This window comes from Sturnira hondurensis, unplaced genomic scaffold (assembly GCF_014824575.4).
Source record: "Sturnira hondurensis isolate 20B ecotype Veracruz unplaced genomic scaffold, ASM1482457v3 Scaffold0008196, whole genome shotgun sequence".
Lineage (NCBI taxonomy): Eukaryota > Metazoa > Chordata > Mammalia > Chiroptera > Phyllostomidae > Sturnira > Sturnira hondurensis.
Window position 1 is genome coordinate 3,058,836 of NW_028080827.1, and position 21,571 is coordinate 3,080,406.

Sequence of the window (21,571 nt, forward strand, 5' to 3'; positions counted from 1 at the left end):
CTTACTCTTAGTTTCTAAAGTAACTTTTGACATAATTCTGTGGTCTTTCGTATGCCGTAACTTTTCTTAATAAGCCTTTTTTGAGGCTACACCTTTTCATGATTTAAGAATACAAGCAGATATAAACAGGGTCACCCCCCCCACTGAAAGTTATAACATCTTTCAACAGAGAAGTGGATTGCTCATGATTCTAGTAATCCCAATTTTTACTTTTCCCAGTGTAGAAAGACTATAGAGCCACAGATATTCTTCGTTTAGATTTAATCATACCATCTCATTATAATGTTTTTAATGAAATATTTTCTGAGTGATTTGATCCAGGTGTATATGTTAAATGGGAAGGAAATGCAAAGAATAAGATGAATGTGAGAGTTCAGGGATGGGCATAGAACAATAATTGAGATTTTACCATGGTAGCAAAGTATTTGTCAATATCTCATCTTGTGGTTTCTCTATCTTAGGAAAAGAAAAAATACTACCATGCTTCACTGAACGCTTATCTTGTTTCTTGCAATAACTGAAGATAGCCTGAATCTTTTTTATGGTTCTCTATTTTATTTTGAGCAACACACAGGAGAATGTGTGCTGTTCAAAGTGAATGTCATCAATAAAACCAGCAAACTCTAATCCTAGTTGGGTATCATACATTTTTTCCCTCCCTATTACTTACAACTTCTTGAACAAATGTAGCCATATCCTTTGCCAGAAAGAGGTTGACCGAAATCCTCAAGCATCTCTGATTACAAGAGGAATTTTCACTGGAACAAATAAGGGTAATGCTTTTACAAATTCTGTATGGCAAGAGTAAAATTTGGAAAATGCACATTCAAATACTATGCCCAAACTGTATCTACATGATACTTAAGTCACTGATTTTTGTGTATAAGTAGTAGAAATAAAGCATAAAGAAATAGTAATTGGATGTTATGAGAGCTGGAACAACTCTGTAAAGAAGAGCACATCTAAGTCTCTCATTTTGAAGATGAAAAGGCTGAAGTCCCAATGGTTTAACTGATTTAACTCAATATTATTTAGCCATGAAGTGACAAAGCAAGGGCTTCTGACTCCTGGCCCAGTGCTCCCTCCATCATACCATTAGATTCATAAAAGGAAGAAGTAGCTTCAGTAATTGGATTCCCTGGTGTTCATTCAGCCTTTTCCTGAATGAACTTAGAGGCTTTAAACTCCACCATGTCTTCCACCAAGATGCCCTATTCCATCACTGGGCAGGCTTGACTATCATGAACTTTCATCCAGTATTCTTTTTTTAAAAGATTTTATTTATTTATCTTTAGAGGTTAAGGGAAGGAGAGAGGGAGAGAAATATCAATGTATGGTTGCCTCGCATGCATCTTCTGCTGGGAACTGGCTTGCAACCCAGGCATGTGCCCTGACTGGGAATCGAACCGCGATCCTTTAGTTCCCAGGCTCGTGCTCAATCCACTGAGCTACACCAGCCAGAGCCCAATACTCTTAACATTCTCAAAAGCTAGCTTCCTGTGTCTTCCACTCACTGCACCTGGTTTTTCGTCTTGGGGCCACATGCATCAGACCTGTTCCCTCTTTCCAGCTGCAGTACTTCAGCCATTCAAAGACAGCTGAGGTTTTCTCATTCCCACATCCCAAGCCTTCCTATAATTTTCTTTTACAAGATAAGCATTCTCAGGTCCTTTAGCCCTTCACATAAAGAATTTTTTTTAAATTAAGGTTTTGTGGTTTTTTTGTCATTTTGTTTTGTTTTTTGCTTTGCTATCAGTTATTTGACTGGTTCCTTCATGATCTTTCAAGGTTGAAATTTAAGATTAGGAGTCTACTGTTACTTGGCAAAGGAAAAACAACATGAGATTTACCATGGAACCAGACTAAGTTCTTTCCGTGCAACGTTTCCGTCAGTGTGTCGCTTTCCAGTAAGAGGGGGTTAGGGTGAATTAGCGGGATGGTGCCAGTGTTGATACAGGCACACAGTCATGGTCAGAAGTGGCTGCTTGCCATTCTGCATAGAGGACACTTTTGTGGTCGGCAAAAGGCTTGCAGTCCACACTGTGTCTCACTTGCTGCAGCATAAGTACAGAGAGAAAAAAAGTGACAGAGTGTGTTTGTTTAACAGCTTTAAGCTGCCTAAAATGAGTGTGTCCAGCCCTAATGGACAAAATCATTTCATAATTTCTGAAACTGTTCCAATGAATTCATCTTTTTTTTCCAAAACATTTTAAACCAACTTAAGAGGAGATTTAAGGAGCCAGGGAGGTCTACTTGAATTCATGTGATTAAAGATGGCAAAGGTTTAGGGTTTCTCATCTGGGGCATCGGACTGTGAGCTTGTGTACCACAGTTCCACGTTTTCAGACCTTACACCCCGGAGAGGTGTAACTTGTGCTCAGGTTAGAGGAGGGAGAGGAAGAGCTTGATGGGGCTGTGAGAGGAAGTGGGAGCAGAAGGGAAGGAGGGTGTCACTGCACAATGCAAACAGCAGGCTGCAAGAATGATTGCAAAAACCGAATACAGGTAAGACAACCATGATACTTAAGTGTTAAAACAAAAATTATATTAAAAAGAAAATAGTGGATGCTGACAATTTTCTCTCCTCAAAAAATGTCCCATTGTAGCTGTTGTTTTTCCATTTGTTTCTAAATAAAAGTGAAAAGCTTTATGTTTTGTTTGCAACTGATGTTGCCTAAGAAAAATATTCAGGCATAAAAGAGTAGAGGTGGAAAATTACTCAGATTAAATAACCGCCAGAGTAAAGGCTGCATGCACAAGTATGTGTGTGAAGAGAATGTTTCAAAAGTGCATTTACTATGGACTGTATTCTTTTTGGAGACAGGTATCTGCTGTAGCCCCTTAGTTTTGCTCTGTTCTATAAACCACTTTTCCATATGCTTTTCCTCTCAGGACTGTCCTTAGTCAGTTAAATAGCTTCTAAGTCAGCTCTGAAAAGGAAAAATAAACCCAATACACTTGACTGCCTAGTTCAAGAACTACTCTGAAAGGTAACAGCAGCAGCTTCCTTGTGATTTACATTGCAGATCACCATGGATCAGACATTTGCTCTAGGAGGGCATGTAAATTAGAAGGCCATGTTTTCCCAATGCAAAAATTATAGTTACAGAAACAATTTTAGGGGCAACATTTTGCTGCTTTAAATTGCTCTTCTAAGATACTATGTACAGTGTTTCTGGTTAAACAAGACATTCTGCTCTGGATAGGACCTTGGAGGAAGAAAAGCCTTAGAATTTCAAATATCCAAATGGGGACAGTCTAACCCAGAGGGAAATTCTGAAAAAAATGGTGAGAATTGGCTACCTCTTTCATCCTTGGGTATTTGAGTATTCCTATTGCATTGAACCATCCTTTTTCCATCTCTCTCTCTCTCCCTTTTCTCCTCTATTCATCCTTTTAATGTTCATTTGAAAGAGGCAAGGAGAGAAGGATAAAAAGTTGGAATACTATGCAGCTGAAAGAAAGAAAGAAAAAGAAAGAAGGAAGGAAGGAAGAAAAGAAAGAGAGAAAGAAAGAAAGAAAGAAAGAAAGAAAGAAAGAAAGAAAGAAAGAAAGAAAGAAAGAAAGAAAGAAAGAAAGAGAAAGAAAGTCCTACCCTTCATGACAGCATGGATAGAACTGGAGAGCATTATGTTAAGTGAAATAAGTCAGGTGATGAGGGACAAATACCATATGATCTCACCTACAAGTGAAACCTAGTCAACAAAACAAACAAGCCAGCAAAGTAGAACCAGAAAAATGGAAATAAAGAACAAACTGACAGTGACCAGAGGGGAGTGGGGAGGGGGATAAGGCAGGAAAGAAGAGGAAGGGTCTATTCAAGGAACATGTATACAGGACCCATGGACATGGACAACAGGGTGGATGTTGACTGTAGGATCAGGAGGTCAGGGTGGGGTGGGTGGGGCAGGGGAGAGCAACAGGGAAAACATTGGGACAACTGTAATTGAACAACAATGATTTTTTTAAAGAAAAAAACCTAAATCCATAAAATAGAAGAAAAATTGATTCCAACAATTGTCATTAAGCACCTACTCAGTTTCTACCCAGTTCCAGAGAAATTAGACAAAATAGTCCCAAAAGAACAGAAGATCTCCACAGTCTAGAAGACTCTCAGTTCTCTGCTCGTTTGTAATGATACTTCAACCCATTTTACTTCATTGTATGTATGAAAGACGTTAAGGTTAAACCTCAGTTGTTTATGGTTATGTAGGAGAACAGAGACATTGACTGTATCAAATGGGCAGATAATCTTCAAATCCCCTCTACCTGAATGAACAGATTTTCATTTTTACATAAAGTGGGGGCCATGCTTGACATTTTGGTAACCTCTCCTCTCCAAAAAAAAAAAAAAAAGCTTGAAATGCCTAGTGAGCCACCCAATAGCAGACCCAAGGAACCTAACGAATGCTTAAACCTGTACATGACTCTCTGTTGCATCTACATAGTAACATCAGACACTAACCCTCCAGAGCTATTAGCAGCGTCATCAGTTGATCCAATTCAGAAGGTGGTTTTGGTGGGAAATCCTCTCCATAAATGTATCTTCCTTAATAAGAAGGTGTACCGTAACAACATTTTCTAATATATTGCAAACAGTAAATATATTTAAACTCAGTTTAGACAAAGTCCATATTTCTACAGACTTTGGGGATTTTTAGAGAACCATTTTCCCAGAGTCTCACCCTTTATTCTATGGCAAGTCTCTAAGTTATCCCTATAGGCAAATGATGCTGTTCTCCAAACTCTGTCTGCCTGTCCAAAGGTTGTATGACCGCTGCATGTGAAAGAGAGCCACCCATGTCTTAGGATGAAATGGTTGTAGTGACCTTGGGTGGTTAGTAGTTACTTTCCTGCAGAGAACGATCACTGTAACCCCTGGAAGACCAGCTGTGGATGCTGTCATAATCACCATTTATTTCTGGACCTTTCTTAAATTCACAATCTGCCCTTTTCTGCACAACAAATTTTGTTTCCCCTTCCCCTTCAGTTTGGTTATATAGAAATAGTGTTAAAGTACTAATAAAGTGGCAGAATCGAGATTTACCCATTTGCAGTAATTGCTTCCCAGTGATGATCCCCATATAAACAGGGGAGCTCACAATGGCCTCTCGCAGAGAAGTGAAAATAATGGACTGGGATAATAAAGAATACACTTCCTATTCCCTTACCCTTGGAAAGCTTTCTGAGTCATCTTTTTATGTTCCACTTTTCTGGTTTCTGAAATGGTAGGAGACCACTCGGCTGTAATTTATTTCCTAGGGCAGAAGTGGTAACGTGTGAATGGGGTTCTTTCAACACCCATGAGGGCAGAGGTCTGGAATTCATCAGTCTCGGAGAAAAAACACTATGGACACCATGAGGCAGGGCCCAACAGGGCATCATGGCACCAGACGTTTTATGCATAAGAACAGTAAAGTATTTTGTGAGAATATTTTCATGTTTTCAATATAAATGTACAGGGAGGGTGTCCATCTTTGGGGAGTACAGTCTTAACTCTGACCTGTAGTCCTCCCAGAGGTCAGAGAGAAGAAAATAATTTTCACTCATCTTAAAGAACAGCTTTTAGTTTTGACCATACTTGGTCTGCCATGATATCTTATATGTAATTTATCATGTCATCTCTTTGGGTCCTAGCCAGACACATGTCTCCTCACCTTTCTGGACCAAAAATAACTTCAGGGTAGGAACCATATACCCAATGACATGTAGCACAGTGGTAGGCATGTGTATACATGGCACCTGTTGATATTTATTGAGTAATCGTGCTCCTTGGCCTCTCTGTACCTCTGTTTCCTCATCTATAGTAGTGATTTCATAAGGGCTGTGGTGAAGATTAAATGAGCTAATGCATGTACACCTCTTAAAGCAGTTCCTGGTACACAGTGGGAAACTGGTAGTCACAGGGAATATGGAGAGTGGGAGAGAGAGAAGAGGGGGAGGGATTCCCATTTCTTCTGCTCTCCAAGAATGAAGCACAGTGAGTATCAAGAGTTAGGCTTCGGAGAGAAGATGCTATGTAATTGCAAGATGTATTGATTATATATTTTAATTACTGAAAGTTATTTTTAAAATTCAAATAATTAGATTATACCCACTAAAAAAATTTTGCAGCGATTAGTTCCTACTTGACAGAATGAAAATATAAAAGAGAAAACAAAAAAATGATGATCATTTTTTAGTTAGCTTATAACAGCTTTTCATTCAGAGATTCTTCTATAACATATGCTTCAGTCTTGTAACAAATTTACCAGGAGCACTGTGAAACAACATGGTTTGGAGGGGACCAAACAGCTGGAGAAGGAGGAAACAAAAGCTCTAAAGCAAACTGTAATGTGGTTAGCCTCAAAGACAGTGCGAAGCTGGATTGCATTCACATCCACAGGCAATGCACGGTGTGATTTGGATCTAAAGGAAATTTCAGAAATCCTCTGTGTTTGACATGGTCCTTCAGGCTAAGAGGTTGGTTTTTTTCTCTTCCTAGCCTTCTAAACAAAGATATAACTTTTGTATAATAATGGAACACAGCTAGCCATATCAGACAAGTGCATTCTGCTCATCAGTGAAGGGATTCTACAACTTAATGAATCCTTAAGTCCACTAATGATGTCTGGATGTTACTGAAGCTATTACCCTAGTTTGCTACCCTAGTTTGTGTCTTCATATCACAGTGCCAGCATTCTTCAGTTCCTCCTGGTACACGCTGAGCTTGCTTAACAGATAAGCATAGGTCTATGTGAAGAATTTACATTTACAGAACCTTTAAGACTTGTGCAATCCAATATGTTAGCCATCAGCCATGATGCGGCCATTTAAAATTGGCCGACGTTAAAAATCAGTTTCTCCATCATATTAGTCACATTTCAGGTGCTCAGTAGCCACATGGGTCTAGTGGCTACCATACTGGACAGCAGAAGTTTTAAACACATCCATTATTATACAAAGCTCTGTTGGATGGTACGGCATTAGACTATAGGCGTATGGCAAGAAAATTTAGCAATTGCTAATAGAAAGCTAGTGTGTCTATTTTTAGGAAAGCCCAAACTGTGAGAGTGCAGACTTACAAAAAGAATAATTCAGGAGGAGTTTATACTCCTCACATGACAGTTCAGAATAGGTTCTATTCAACCACCTCCACTGATTTATAAGTGTTATAGATCTTTCATTATACTTTGAGAGCAGTCAAAAAATAAAATAAATTTGTAATTATTAATCCCTTTCTCTTTTCCACCTAGCTCGCCAACCTGCCTCCCCTCTGGGTATCATTAGTTTGCTCTATCTACAAGTTTGTTTCGTTTTGTTTACTCATTTATTTATTTTTTAGATTTCCAATGTAAATGAAATCATATGGTATTTGTTTTTCTCTTTCTGACTTATTTTACCCTCTAGGTTCATCCATGTTGTCACAAATATTCTCTTTTATGAAGAGAAGTTTTGTTGTCACATTTCATTTCAATGGTACAGCATTAGACTATAGGTGTAAGGCAAGAAAATTGCTATTAGCAATTGCTAATTTTCATCTCATTTCATTCTCTTTTATGACCATGTGATATGGCCATGTAATATATGGCCATATGGCCATTGTATATATGCACTGCCTCTTCTTTATCTAATTGTCTATCAGTTGACACATAGGTTGCTTCCATATATTTGTTATTGTAAATAATGTTGCAATGAACATAGGGACACATATATCTGTTCAAATTAGTGTTTTGGATTTCTTCAGATAAATACCCAGAATTAAAATTGCTGGATCATATGGTAGTTGTATTTTTAAATTTTTGGAGCATCCTGCATACTGCCTTCCATAGTGGATGCACCAGTTTGCAATCCTACCAAAAGTACAAATTGATGGTTAAAAAATAGTTATAGGGATGTATAGTACAGCATAGGGAGTGTAACCAATAATATTATAATGACTATGTATGGTGCAGGATGGGTACTAGACTTACGGGGGGAAATCATAAGTTATATAAATCTCTAATCACTATGATACACACCTGAAACTAATATAATACTGATTAGCAACTGTAATTGAATTTTTAAAAAAATTTAAGGTAGATAAAATAACTATAGAATACAGTAATCTAAAATGTAAGGCTATAATAAAGCCCAAAGTTGTAGGAAACCATGCAACTGGAAAATTTTATCAGAGTGGTGAGCTGGATATTTGAAATATGTATTCATACATGTAAGGTCTGTTCAGAAAAATGTCCAGCCATGGTTAATATAACGAGAATAGTTTGTATGACATCAATGTAACCTGGCAGCTAGGGAGAGTGGACTGGAATGCACATGCATGAACAATGATGAGTTCACTGTACTGTCAGTGGAGGTACTAGATGCTGGTGAGTGAGCATGTGCACCGTGTGGCCATCACATTCAAAATGACTGAGAGAGTAGAGCAATGAATCTGCACCAGATTTTGCGTTAAGCTTGAACATTCCTTCATGGAAACTATTCAGATGATCAGAAGGCCACAGCTATGGGCAACTGGTGACTGGCAGCTTCCTTGCAAGAATGTGCCCACTCATGCATCATGTCTCCTGCAGAGTTTTTGGCAAAACATCAAATTGCCCAGGTGACTCAGCAGCCTTTCAACCCAGATTTGACACCCTATGACTTCTGGCTTTTCCCCAAACTAAAATTACCTTTGAAAAGGAAAAGACTTCAGACCACCAATGAGATTCAGGAAAATATGACAGGGCAGCTGATGGCTATTGGGAGAACTGTGTGAGGTCCCAAGGTGCCTACTTTGAAGGGAACTGAGGTTCGTTGTCCTATGTACAATGTTTCTTGTATCTTATATCTTCAATAAATGTCTCTATTTCTCATATTACATGGCTGGAGATCTTCTGGACAGATCTCATATATTTATATTTGAAACCAGCCAACCTAACTTTCCCTCTTGGCAACTTGTGACCCCCTTGGGCAAAAACAGGAAAAACTTAACCCACGAGATTGTCCTGAGGATTCTTTGTAGAAGCATATGTGTAATATAGGTGCTTGGTAACTATGAGGCCCTTTCCCAATTCCTCTCTTCTTCCTCACCTTTTATTCTGAAGTCTGAAGTCTGACACTTCCATAGTAGCTGCTTTGTTTCAGGATCTACTTGTGCTGGAGGGATGACCTCTCTTTCTCTCTGTGACATCCCCCTGACCAGTCACTTCTGCATGTCCCCTCAGAAAGGAACACCAGCAGTAGGAACCTCGTGTCCCATGGCAAACCACGGATGGAGAAATCTGAGGTAACATTTCAATATTCCTTGAGTCATATCAAAATGGGTAAAACAGCATTAAAGTAGAAATCAGGAAGTCTCACTGCTCACAGTGATTTCTGCCAATCCTGTACCTCATGGTATTCCTTTTATATAATGGGAAGATTGGGCTAGAGAGCCTTTCATTTCCCCTTTCCATTCAAACTTCAGTAAGAATCGCTTACTGCCTGTCTACCAGACTGGCCACTCTCTGAAGGCAGGAGGAACTCAGGCTGCCCTGCTCCCTAGCGTGACTCCCAAAATGCAGCACAGGGCCAGCCATTCAGCAGCTGCCCAGTGCGTATCTGCGGGATGAATGAATGAGGGGAGGAAACCTGCCTCCCTTGTACGTGCTTTTCCGCTGGACCCAGTGCCTCTATCACTCCCTTCACTCCACCCAACCTCTGGCTTCCACTGTTCCCAGTATCACCGCTACTGTACCTTTTCTTCTTAGAAAGTCCCAGAAGCTCTGTTGCATTACACCATTATCTCTGAGTTTTCACAAAGCTGGGGCTGGAAAACAAACTGTAGTCTATAATTATCCTTGTAACCCTCTCCAGAAGACTTCCAATTTCATTGAATTACCAAGATTTAAAGACATTAAAACAAAAATGAGCTTGTTAGAGTAAATTAGGTGTCATAAATATGTTCCCCCTTTATTAGAAAGCATTAATTTATGTGGTCCTTCTAAATTACTGAAATCTGAGTGCCCTGCCTTAATTGGCAAGGAGAAATGTCACAAGCAGCTGCTAGGAAAGCCAGGGAGTGAGTGTGTGGAGAGGAAGGAAAAAGGAAGGGGAAAGGGGGACAGAGCTGGCTGTAGGATCAACTGGAAATGATCACGAGGAGACAGACACACACCTGACTTGGTGAAGCTTTATTAAAATAATAAGATGAACATAAAATAATAATAAGTCAGAGAGAAAAGTGGATAAATAGAATGCTGGGTGCACTTATAGTGTACTTATAAATAAGGAACCTCTTTTTTCTTTTTTTTTTAAGGGTAGAAGTTCAATGGCAAGAAATACTGAAATTAAATGTTTTCAAGTTTATGATAATTTATGTACACACATGCATAGGTGTACATACACACAAAGTCATTTCCAGGAGCACAAAGACATGTGATTGTTAGGATGACTTGAAACAAAAATTAAATGAGAATATCTGTGGGGTTGAAGTAGTTTTTGTGACTTTGTGTAGATAGCTAATTGAAATTAAATCAGCATCAAATTTACATAGTTTTAATATGAGTAGAGGAGATGCTGGTAAGAAAGAAAAAGCAGTCACAGATTTTCCAGGGACCTTTTCTACAAGATTTTAATGTCAATCTAGGTAAGCATAACTCCTCTTTTATCCATTCATTCCTTTCATTCAGCTATGTATCTTTCTTCATATCACAAAAAGATTTCTACACTTCCCAGAAGAACTTGCTTTAAAAATTAAGGTTTTTTTTAAAATTCTTGTTCAAGTACAGTTTTCTGTCTTATATTCCCAGCCCTGCCCCCACCACAGTGCTCCCCACCTCCCTCCCATTTCCGCCCCCCACCTTAGTTATTGTCCATGTGTCCTTTATACTTATTCATGTGAGTCCATCCCCTTTTCCCCTGTGATTCTCTCCCCTCTCCCCCCTGGACCCTGTCAGCCTGTTCCATATTTCAGGTCTTTGGTCATATTTTGCTTGCTTGTTTGTTTTGTTGTTTAGATTCCTGTTAACGGTGATATCATATGGTATTTGTCTTTCACCACCTGGCTTATTTCACTCAGCATAATGCTTTCCAGTTCCATCCATGATGTTGCAAAGGGTAGGAGCTCCTTCTTCCTTTCTGCAGCATAGAATTCTATTGTGTAAATGTACGATAGCTTTTTGATCCAGTCATTTACCGATGGACATCTAGGTTGCTTCCAACTCTTGGCTATGGTAAATTGTGCTGCTATGAACATCGGGGTGCATAGGTTCTTTTGGATTGGTGTTTTAGGGTTCTTAGGATATACTCCTAACAGTGGAATTGCTGGGTCAAAAGGCACATTCATTTTTAGTTTTCTTAGAAAATTCCATACTGTTTTCCATAGTGGTTGTACCAGTCTGCAATCCCACCAACAATGAACTAGGGTCCCCTTTTCCCTCTTTATTCTATAGCCAGAATGGGAATTCTTGTTTTCCTGGGATGAACATCTTTATCAATAACCTTGACCTAACAGAACCATTCCAGTTCTTCCCCCTCACCAGTACGACTTTGATCTCTGGGCTCTCAGTGTCCCAATCTCACAGTCAGTGACGCCTGCTGTCCTACTCTGCACAGGGCACTTGTGTGGGTTTACCAGCCCCCAAACAATCTGCTTTAGACTCAGAGCTTCTTGGAGATCATAATAATCACTGGGGAGAAAGCAGACTGGCCCTCACTGGAGCCTTCTAACCACCAGTGTGGCGAGGAGAGCAGTGGCCTCAACCAACCATAATGAAGCCACCCAGGGGCTGGTCAGAGGAAGGGCAGCAAAACGGCAGCTGCAGGCCTCTGAGTTGCTGCTGTCAACACACAATCATTTTTCCCTCTTCAGGGAGGAGCCCCTGTTATGGGAGGGCTGGCCAAAAGACAGAGCTGAGTTTGTTGAATTAGGGCCAGTGGGAACTTCTAGAGGTGATGACCTCATGCTGCTCATTTGCTCTTGGGGAAAAATGAAGGTTCTTTCTGACCAATAACCAAATCCTTCAGAGCCTACTGAAGCTGTCTGACTTCTTCAGGAAACTGTGTGAACACTGCTCCCCTCCCATATCTGGATCAAATTCTATTAGAAAGGAGAGGTCTCCAGATAACAACAATAGTAATAGTGGCTAACACGTGGCATTTCTGTATTACATGCCAGGAAACATGTGAACTTTATGTGTGTTAAGTCAGTTTATCCTTACAAAAACCTATGAGACTGATGCTATTATTGTTCTGTTATGAAAATGAAGGTCACAGAGCTAGTAAGTGGCAGAGTCTGAAATCTGAACTTAAGCAGCTGGTTTCAGAGTCTGAACTACTAGCCACTATATTAAGGACACTTCCTCCAAATTAAACATTCATGAAACACCTATTATGGACCTAGCAGAAAGTAGGCCATATGGGGGGTGTCCATGAGTCTGAGTTCACTTTCTGAAGTGGGATAGGGTGGGGGAATGCACTCCCCAGTTCAGGACTGGATAAATAACTTGTGGAGTTGCCTTTTCAAAAATTATGAAGAATTTTCTGATGGTGACATTAAGCCACACTGCCTTGAACCAAGCACAGGATCCTTCTGAACAATGGTGCATGGAGCTGGACCTACCTCCATCACCCAGAAAAACAGAATGAGACCTGTAGTTCAAATCAAGTTGCAGAACATTTGTTAAAAGAAAGTGTAAGGAAAGTGTTGACAAGGGGTTGATTTAGTCGTTGGGAAGGCATCAAAGGAAAGCTGTGAGGAAGACAGCATGCAACCGAGTGGAGGGTGTGCCTGTGGACTCTAGGAAGGAAGGTCACAAAATTGAGACATTACTTCCCAGGCAGGAGCCAGGGTCAACAGAGCGAGCAAGATGGCTCAGCTACACTTGTTCTGAAATAAAAATTTCTTAAGGAGTCCTGGCCGAGTAGGAGTGGAACTCTTGTCATACTTTTGGAGCTACAGGTCAAAAGTAGTCGTGGGCAGCAGGAGCCAGTGGTATTATATTATCACGGCATGAAATAACCACAGCCCACACAACTGTTTGTCTCATAATCAGTCACTGGAAAGATGCAAGACACCAGAGAAGAAAAGTTCTAAAGGATATTTTTAGTTCAAATAAACTAGCTCCAGGGGCTTGCTCAGGGTCAACATGCAAGATGCTGGGGAAGGAGCAGCTTAGTTGCCATTATTTATAGCCCTGCACTGCAAAGGTGGACTTTTATACAGGAGCTGATATTTCTTTTCTACGTAACCAACATAAAATACATTCTGGACCCCTGCAGTATGTTGTTTAATGTGGAGAGTAGAACAGGCAGCAGGTCAACTCTCCACTGTAGGGCCTCCCCCCATTGTTTCCCTCCCAAAGTTTTCTCTGCCTTAAGCCTCACACCTACTTCTGTCCCCTCCATCCCTCACTCCCCGCTCTTGTTCTCCACCTAGGACAAAAATGATTCTGCCCATCACTTAAGAGTCTTGCTTGGTCTGTGTGTTCTGGGCTGCATCTCAGTAGAATCCGGGCACATCTGGCTACACAGCAGGAACGCCACACTACAAAGTGCAAAAATAAAACCTCAAAAGATCAAAAGAAAAGCGTCCTAGGCAAGAAATTACCCTGATCTTTATCTCCACAGAATCCATCAAGTACAAGCATCTGAGAGATTCTGGCAAGCAGCAAGATAACAAAAGGGAAGCAGGGAGGAAATTAAAAGCAGCCTCTAATCATTAGCCCTTGGGCTGGCCTGGAAGGGCCTTAAAAGGCTCAGGGAAGGTATCCCACAGATAGATCCTTCATTAGGAATGGACTTGAGCGAAATGGACAACCTGCTGATCATCAGGCCTTACGATGACAGCCAGGCGAAGCAAAGTTAAAGCAGGAAAGCTGCTTTTATTTATACGTTACACATCGTTCCATTGTTTTCTCTCCTGCTTAGGCTATGCACTGGTGCCTCACCTTTGGGTTTCACGTTTCGCTGGAAGTGTGGCTAATCTTCACCTTTCTGCCTACACCTGGGCCTAGGAACTCCTGCAGGTGAAAACCCCCGCTGAAGCCTAAAGAACTCCACCAGGGCAATATAACAGCTGTGAATAGCTCTTCTTTTAATAATAGCAACATGTTTCTAACATCAGCATCAAATCTCTCCTTTATGATAAAGCTAGTCGGCCCAGGCTTAAGCAAACGCAGTGTATGAGAAACAGAATCCACTGAGATTTTTCTGCGGTGTATTTTGTTCAGGAGGTGTTCACATTATGATCCGCGTCAATTATGAGCTGACCACACTCTTTCTAGTATCAGTGTTTTCTTCAAGCTGGGGTATAACTGGTCATAAATGACAAAGAAGGTTTGGACTGAAGGTCAGAATCCTGTCACTCCGATCTGTTACTTATATAGACGCTACGTGCTGCAACTCTTAGTCAGTCTGTACCATATGCATTCGCATTTTCACATACCTTATTGTTGGTGCCAGGCTGTGTGTTGTTTACATTTGTTCTGATTACATTTGTAATCTTTGTGGATGGTGCCCCCTGGAGTTGTGTGGTTTAAAATCTGCGTGGTCATATGCGACAGCTCTGGGCATGTCTGTTCTCCTACAGGGACAAAGGCAGTAATCTATTCAATAACACAAGTAAGAAAACAGAGGTGACAGGGCCATTTCTGCCTACCAAAAAGAACGTTGACAAAGGCAAATATGTAAAGACAGAAAAATTGCACTGAATACCCTACCACTCTATTTGTGGTTTAGAGGGCTGTTGGGAAACAGAGAAGAGAGTTATTAACTCTGCTTGAAGGAATCAAGGGAGACTTTGCAGAGGAGATGACATTAGACCTTGGTCTTGAGGGATAAGTAGGTATTACATAAAGTGAATGCAGAATTTCAGGCAGAGGAATCCCTGTGTAAGAAAGACATAAGGTAGTAAAGAGGATAGCTTGTAAAGGCAAGTGTTAGAAACCAGTGGAGCAGTGGGCACAGGCATGAAGGGGCGTAATGAAAAATCCAGATAGAAGGTGGGGTAGGGCCAGATCACAAAGGACCCTTGTTCAACTGTTTGGATTCCTAGGATAAATCTCATTAAGAAATAGATTTAATACTGACTGCTTGGCCAGTTAAGCTCCAGGCAGAAAAATGGCAGCCAGTAAGGCTCTGCCTGTCTTCCCGTGGAGGCGGTAAAGCAATAACAGCACGGGCTCTGGACTGGAAACGTATGTCATCCTTCATAATTATTTGACCTCTGTACCTTTCAGTTTCATTAGCTCTTTTTAAGTGTAATATATTTTATTGATTATGCTATTATAGTTGTCCCATTTTTCCCCCCTTTATTCCCCTCCACCCTATACCTGCCCTCCCACCATCATTTCTCCACCTTAGTTCATGTTTATGGGTCATAAATACAAGCTCTTTGGCTTCTCCATTTTCCATATTATTCTTAACCTCCCCCTGTCTATTTTGCACCTACCATTCATGCTTCTTATTGCCTGTATCTTTTTCCCCATTCTCTGCCCCTCCCCCACCTGATCCGATGCAGAGTTCAAAACACTGGTAATCAGGATGCGATGTGATCTCCATTTTTGTGATTCTGTTCCTAATCTAGTTGTTTGCTTAGTTTCTTTTTATTTTGTTTTTTTTTTTTTTAGGTTCAGTTGTTGACAGTTGTGAGTTTGCTGTCATTTTACTGTTTGTATTTTTTATCTTCTTTTTTTTAGATAAGTCCCTTGAACCTTTTGTATAATAAGGGCTTGGCGATGATGAAATCCTCTAACTGACCTTATCTGAGAAGCACTTTATCTGCCCTTCTATTCTAAATGAAAGCTTTGCTGGATAGAGCAATCTTGGATGTAGGTCCTTGCCTTTCATGACTTTGAAGACTTCTTTCCAGCCCCTTCTTGCCTGCAAGGTTTCTTTTGAGAAACCAGCTGATAGTCTAATGGGAACTCCTTGGTAGGAAACTCTCTTCTTTTTTCTTGCTGCTTTTAAGATTCTCTCCTTATCTTTAATCCTGGCTAATGTAATTATGATGTGCCTTAGTGTATGCTTCCTTAGTTCTAATTTTTGGGAGACTCTCTGAGTTTCCTGGACTTCCTAGAAGTCTATTTCCTTTGCCAGTTTAGGGAAGTTTTCCTTCATTATTTGTTCAAATATGTTTTCAATTTCTTGCTCTTTCTCTTTTCCTTCTGGCATCCCTATGATTTGGATGGTGGAATGTTTAAAGTTGTCCCAGAGATTCCTAAGCCTATCCTCATTATTTTGAATTCTTATTTCTTCATTCTGTTCTGGTTGAATGTTTATTTCTTCCTTCTGCTCCAAACCGTTGATTTGAGTCCTGTTTCCTTCCTATCACTGTTGGTTCCCTGTGTATTTTTCTTTATTTCATTCTTCATAGCCTTCACTTTTTCCTCTATTTTGTGACCATATTCAATAATTTCTGTGAGCATCCTGATTACCAGTGTTTTGAACTCTGCATCTGATAGGTTGGCTATCTCTTCATCACTTAGTTGTATTTTTTTCTGGATCTGTGATCTGTTCTTCCATTTGGGCTATTTTTTGTTTGTTTTGGTGTGACTGTGATGTAGCAAGGGGTGGAGCCTCAGGCATTCACTTGGGCGGGGCAACCCACTTGGCTGCGGTTGTGGAGCCATATGTCGGGGAGGGGTCTGAGAGGGAACCATGCTGCTCGCTCAGCTCTCCACCAGCTGTCAGTCACTTCCTCCGCTACCCACCAGCAAGCTGGACCCTTCTGGTGCTGATTCCCAGGTGGGCGAACCCTGTGGGTCTCTCCGAAGAACTTTCCTGTTCTTTGGGATGGGAGTTTCTCCTGCTGCTTCAACCCCTACAGGTTTTTTCAGTCAGAGGTTTTGAGGCTTTATTTCCCCACGCTAGAACCCTGGGTTGCACAGTCTATCTCATTCCCCATTTGTCCCTCCTGGCTTGTCCGCATGCAGATGTAGGACTGCCTGCTCTGCCCGTCTGGAGTCCTCTGCACCCCAGCTCCCAGTCTCCACCCCTCCTGCCGGTCTGGATGCGTGCTTCTTCTTTAACTCCTTGGTTGTCAGACTGCCACACAGTTTGATTTTCTGGCAGTTCTGGTGGTTATTTTTTCTCTTTAAATTTGTCATTGTCCTTCTTTTGGTTGTGCAAACAGGCAAAGTGTATCTATCTATACCATCTTGGAGGCTGGAAGTCCCGGTTTCATTAGCTCTTAAAGGAGCTTCACAGTAAATAGTACCTGTCTCTTAGAGTTGGTGTATTACATGAGATAGTCTATGACGTAATTCATTTGCTGCAGTGTCTGGTATTTTGTAATTGCACAATAGCCATCTGCTGATCTTATACTGCTGCTGCTTCTCTTTCTGCCTTCGTTCTCCTTCCTCCTTTTCTTACAATTATCATTATCACCATAACTGTCATCATAATCATCACAACTCCACAGAGCCCACAGTCCAGATTTTCTTCTTAATCCTATTTTGACTAGATTATAAATAAGGAGTCTAGTTTGGGTGGACAGGAAACCTCATCTGAATACCTACTTAGCACTGGCAGTGCTGAAAACAGATGAAAAACTAGATAAATCCCAAGTAGTTTGCCTTCGCACATCAAATAACACTTTTTTACGAAGCTCTGCTGCCTTCTGCCTTCTGGCATACTCAAGTATGGGGCATAGGAACTGTTTACTGTTCATTGCTTTACCGTAATTTTCTTTTATTACAAACCATAGCCAAAGTCAGTTTAAGCTATTTCAAAAGGAATTTCTGGGAAGGAGCACTGTTAATCTGGGATGTTGCTGCTAGTCTCCCCTTCACCTTGAGAGCAAGAGAGAGATTAATATAATTGACTTCTTTCCAAAGTACAACTATAACTCTTGTATTTAAACTGACGACACAGGCATCTCCCTTTAACATTTTCATGGAATAATGTTGGACCAAGCCCTTCTGCTTTTCTGATGACAAGCCTGGGCTCATACTCAAAAAACTCCCAGTTCAGCTTTGACAAGGTGAAGACACTTCTGAGAGTCCAAGGACCCCCTGTAGCTAACTGCTCCCTTTTACTTTTCATAAAAACATTTGGTATGTGACTAGAACGTAATGTTTGGGCCCATTATAAAATGGGAGAAGGACAAGGCTCTTACTGGGCTTTCAGATCTCTCTCCAAAAGTGCACTCAACATTTTATCTTTCTATTTAGATCCCAGTGTCCATAATCCTGAACCATTGCAAGAGTCACCTTTAATATCTGACAAGCCTATTGGCTTGTGCCAGGCTCCCCGGCTCTGACAGGCTCCAACGGTTAGTTGGCCACCCAGTGACTCAGGGAGGCAGCCAGTAGAAGGAGACAGAGAAGAAGATCAGCTGGTGATAAGAAATCCTCGAGTCTCAGCCATGGAATCATTCCAGAAGTCTCATTAAGGCAAACAAATAAAAATAAATAGGTTTGCCTGACTTTTTTTCAGCTTCCCTCCCATACCCACTGCACGCTCCTGGACTACCGTTTTGGGTATTCTCCCTTTTAACAGCCTTTATTGAACTACATACCAGACACCTAGAGAGGAGTTCTATAAGTGCAGCCCTGATCCTTGCATTAAATGCCAGACTCTTTCATTTCTATTTTTACAGACATATAACTGGAAGCTGGGAGTTTATACCAGAGCAATAGAGCAATAATTGGAGTCTAGATTAACCCAAACGAAACTCTGTACCCTTTGCTACATTTCAGCATTTAATTTTTTTTTTAAATTGCCCCTGGAGAGCGATGCAATCTCCCTTCAAGCTGTTTTTTAGTCAGTTCAGATTTTCAGAGATCACACTGAACAAATCAAATGATCTGTGGGCTTTTGACAGGAAAGCTACATTACAACTTTAATCTACAAGTAACTTGGGGGTTGTGCAATATGAATGAGTGTCGTAAACCGTGTGGAGGCAAAACAAATGGATGGTGTCAGAAATCAAGGTAGTGGTTTTTTCTGACAGTAGGAAATGAAAGGGACCCAAGGAGCATCCAGGGTTAATCAAAAATTAACTTTCAAAACCAAGTGAAGGTTAATCAAATCATATACTTAAGAAATGTGCACTTTTGGTGTTTGTATGTTCTAATCCAACAAGAAACAGTTTTAAAAGATGCATCAGGTTTAGAGCTCAAAGGATTTTGAAGCAACTTTTTTGAATTATCTGACACCTTTACAACGTGTTAAAATGTTCAGACAAAAAAAGGCAATAATAGTTTATAAAAGAAAAATATCTTAGAAAAAATTGCCCTCATATCTTTCCATTACTGCTGATGCTTCACCTACCCTGTTGGCCTTAGTGTGAAAATCTGACTCTCAATCTGCCATAGTTTTAGGTCCTCCCACTGAAATGCAAAAGTAACAATTCTCTTTTTTCTCCTACCATAGAATGCCAATTATGATGAAAGTGGTTCGATTTTAACCTTACTGATCATTATAGTAAGCATGGGTGTATTTTATCACACACATAAAAGGTTAGTACATTAGAATTGTGTTGGATTACATGTCCCTGCTAAAGTATACATTATTACTATAAGAACAAAAGTAGTTCTTACCCTTAAGGAAAATTTTCAAATAGTGAGACACTGTGACTCTGAATAGAGAACCTACAAACAAGGCAGTAAGCATTTACATCCTTTCTGGAGGCACTGCTATAATAAGTATGAAAATAGCCTGCATTAATTGGATGCTTATGATGTACCAAACACTGTTTCAGGCATATTGCATTGGATTGGCTCATATATCAACCCTGTGAAAGATGCCTCTTATTAACTTCAGTTTACAGATGAGGACACTAAGGCACACATATATTATGTAACTCAGCTAAGTGTCTGCAGCCAGTGAGAGACACAGACAAGATGTAAGTTTACTTAGTCTGGCTTCTGTCTTCTGGTAAAGGGAAAGTGGGCCATTCTCAAGGCTTCACTCCCTCACTCTCCAATACCTAGAAAAAGTCTGTTGGTATGTTAGAATATTTTAAATGGAATAATTGTAAGGGCTGGGAAACCTTGAAGTAAGAAAAGCGGGGAGACAATCTCACAAATTTAAGAGCAGTGACAGTTATATGAAGAAAGTATTGAGTTCATTTGATGGAGAGGATAGAATGCGGGATTATGCAAGAAGCAGGAAAAGTCCTTTGTGAAGGACTCTGGCACAGAAGGTTGGACTTGGGATGCAACTTACCATCAATTTGTGCCCACTGGGGAGGATCTGTTCATGGGTTCCAGTGCCAAATTAAACAATAGATAGCCAAATATTGCAGTCCACTCAAGGCACCCCTGGTCAGTGTGGGCCTTCATTTTCTTTTTCCTTTAGAGCCACGTTTTGTGAAAAGTCAGTATACATATGTTTCCTTAAATCAAGGTCTTAGCCTAGGAAGACATTCTGGACACTTTTTATTCTCCATTGTAATATGCATTCAACACAAAAATGCCCCCAAAGTCCAGCTTTCTGCCAGGTGGTGATGACACTGAGCTCCTCCTATCTCCATATCTTGCACATGGGCCAAAAACTCTTTTCAATGAAATAAATGAACTATTATGTGATAGATGAATTAAGCAAACAAATGAATCAAGGCAATGCATTTGGTAACCATCACACTTGAGAAATGTAACATGTGTTGGCTGTTCTCCACCCAAATGCCGAACCACTGTCATCATAATCGGCATTCTGTAGGACACAGGTGGCAAACGCAAGGCCCGCAGGCTGAATCCGGCCCTCCACCTTGTCCGATCTGGCCCGGCACCTTGTTTCTACCTGGCGGCAGTGCCGAGCTACTTGCCCCTAATTAAGGAGTAGTTACGTGTATACAGTCCTAAAGTTACATTCGGCCCTTTGAAGGCAACCATGGGCTTGATGTGGTGCTCGGTGAAAATGAGTTTGACACCCCTGCTATAGAAGGAAAAAAAGAGAATTGCTACCCTCCATTAGAATCCCACTCATCAGCGTTGGTTGAAAATCACCTGGGGCTCTGTCCGTGACCGTGGGTGAGATTGGGCACCCCCAGAGTCACCGGGGGCCTCAGCTCACTGCCCACTTGGTATAGGGAGGTGAAACCCAGGTCCCGACATGTGTCACCAAAAAAGGGGGACCCTGGCTGGTGTAGCTCAGTGGATTGAATGCAGGCCTGTGAACCAGAGGATCGCAGTTCGATTCTCAGTCAGGGCACAGCCCAGTTCCCAGAATGGGATGTACGAGAGGCAACCACACATGATATTTCTCTCCTTCTCTTCTTCCCTTCCCCTCTAAAGATAAATAAATAAAATCTTTAAAAAAAAAGAATTCCACTCAAATCAATAAAATCACATACTTCTTTTTAAAAAACCTTTTAAAAAGTGATGCAAATATTAGCAAGTTCAGGAAGAGTAGGAGGAAGACACTCTTCATACACAGGACCCTTAGATCCTGCTCCCTGCTCCTGCTGTGCAAGCGACCCGTTGAGCCTGTGTGCTGCTGTTGTTTTCAGGTGAACTAATCACCATGTAATTGGTGAACCAGTTAAAAGAATTATGAACATTCGAAACATTTGGAGGATAATGCTCGAGCCTCTACCACTTCAAGCTCCTATTTGTTGCTTCTTGCTCTATTTTGTGTTTGATGATCAGCAACATCGATGATATATATTGACTACTCAATTGCTTGT

At 40.8% G+C, this 21,571-nt stretch overlaps 1 non-coding gene across 1 annotated transcript; it reads left to right on the plus strand.

Annotated features, from left to right (window-relative positions):
- Window positions 1-20,875: 20,875 nt before the first annotated feature.
- Window positions 20,876-21,001, plus strand: LOC118992669 (small nucleolar RNA ACA64). Its single transcript, XR_005067687.1, has one exon. It is a non-coding gene; the product is annotated as a small nucleolar RNA ACA64 (small nucleolar RNA).
- The last annotated feature ends 570 nt before the right edge of the window (window positions 21,002-21,571 follow it).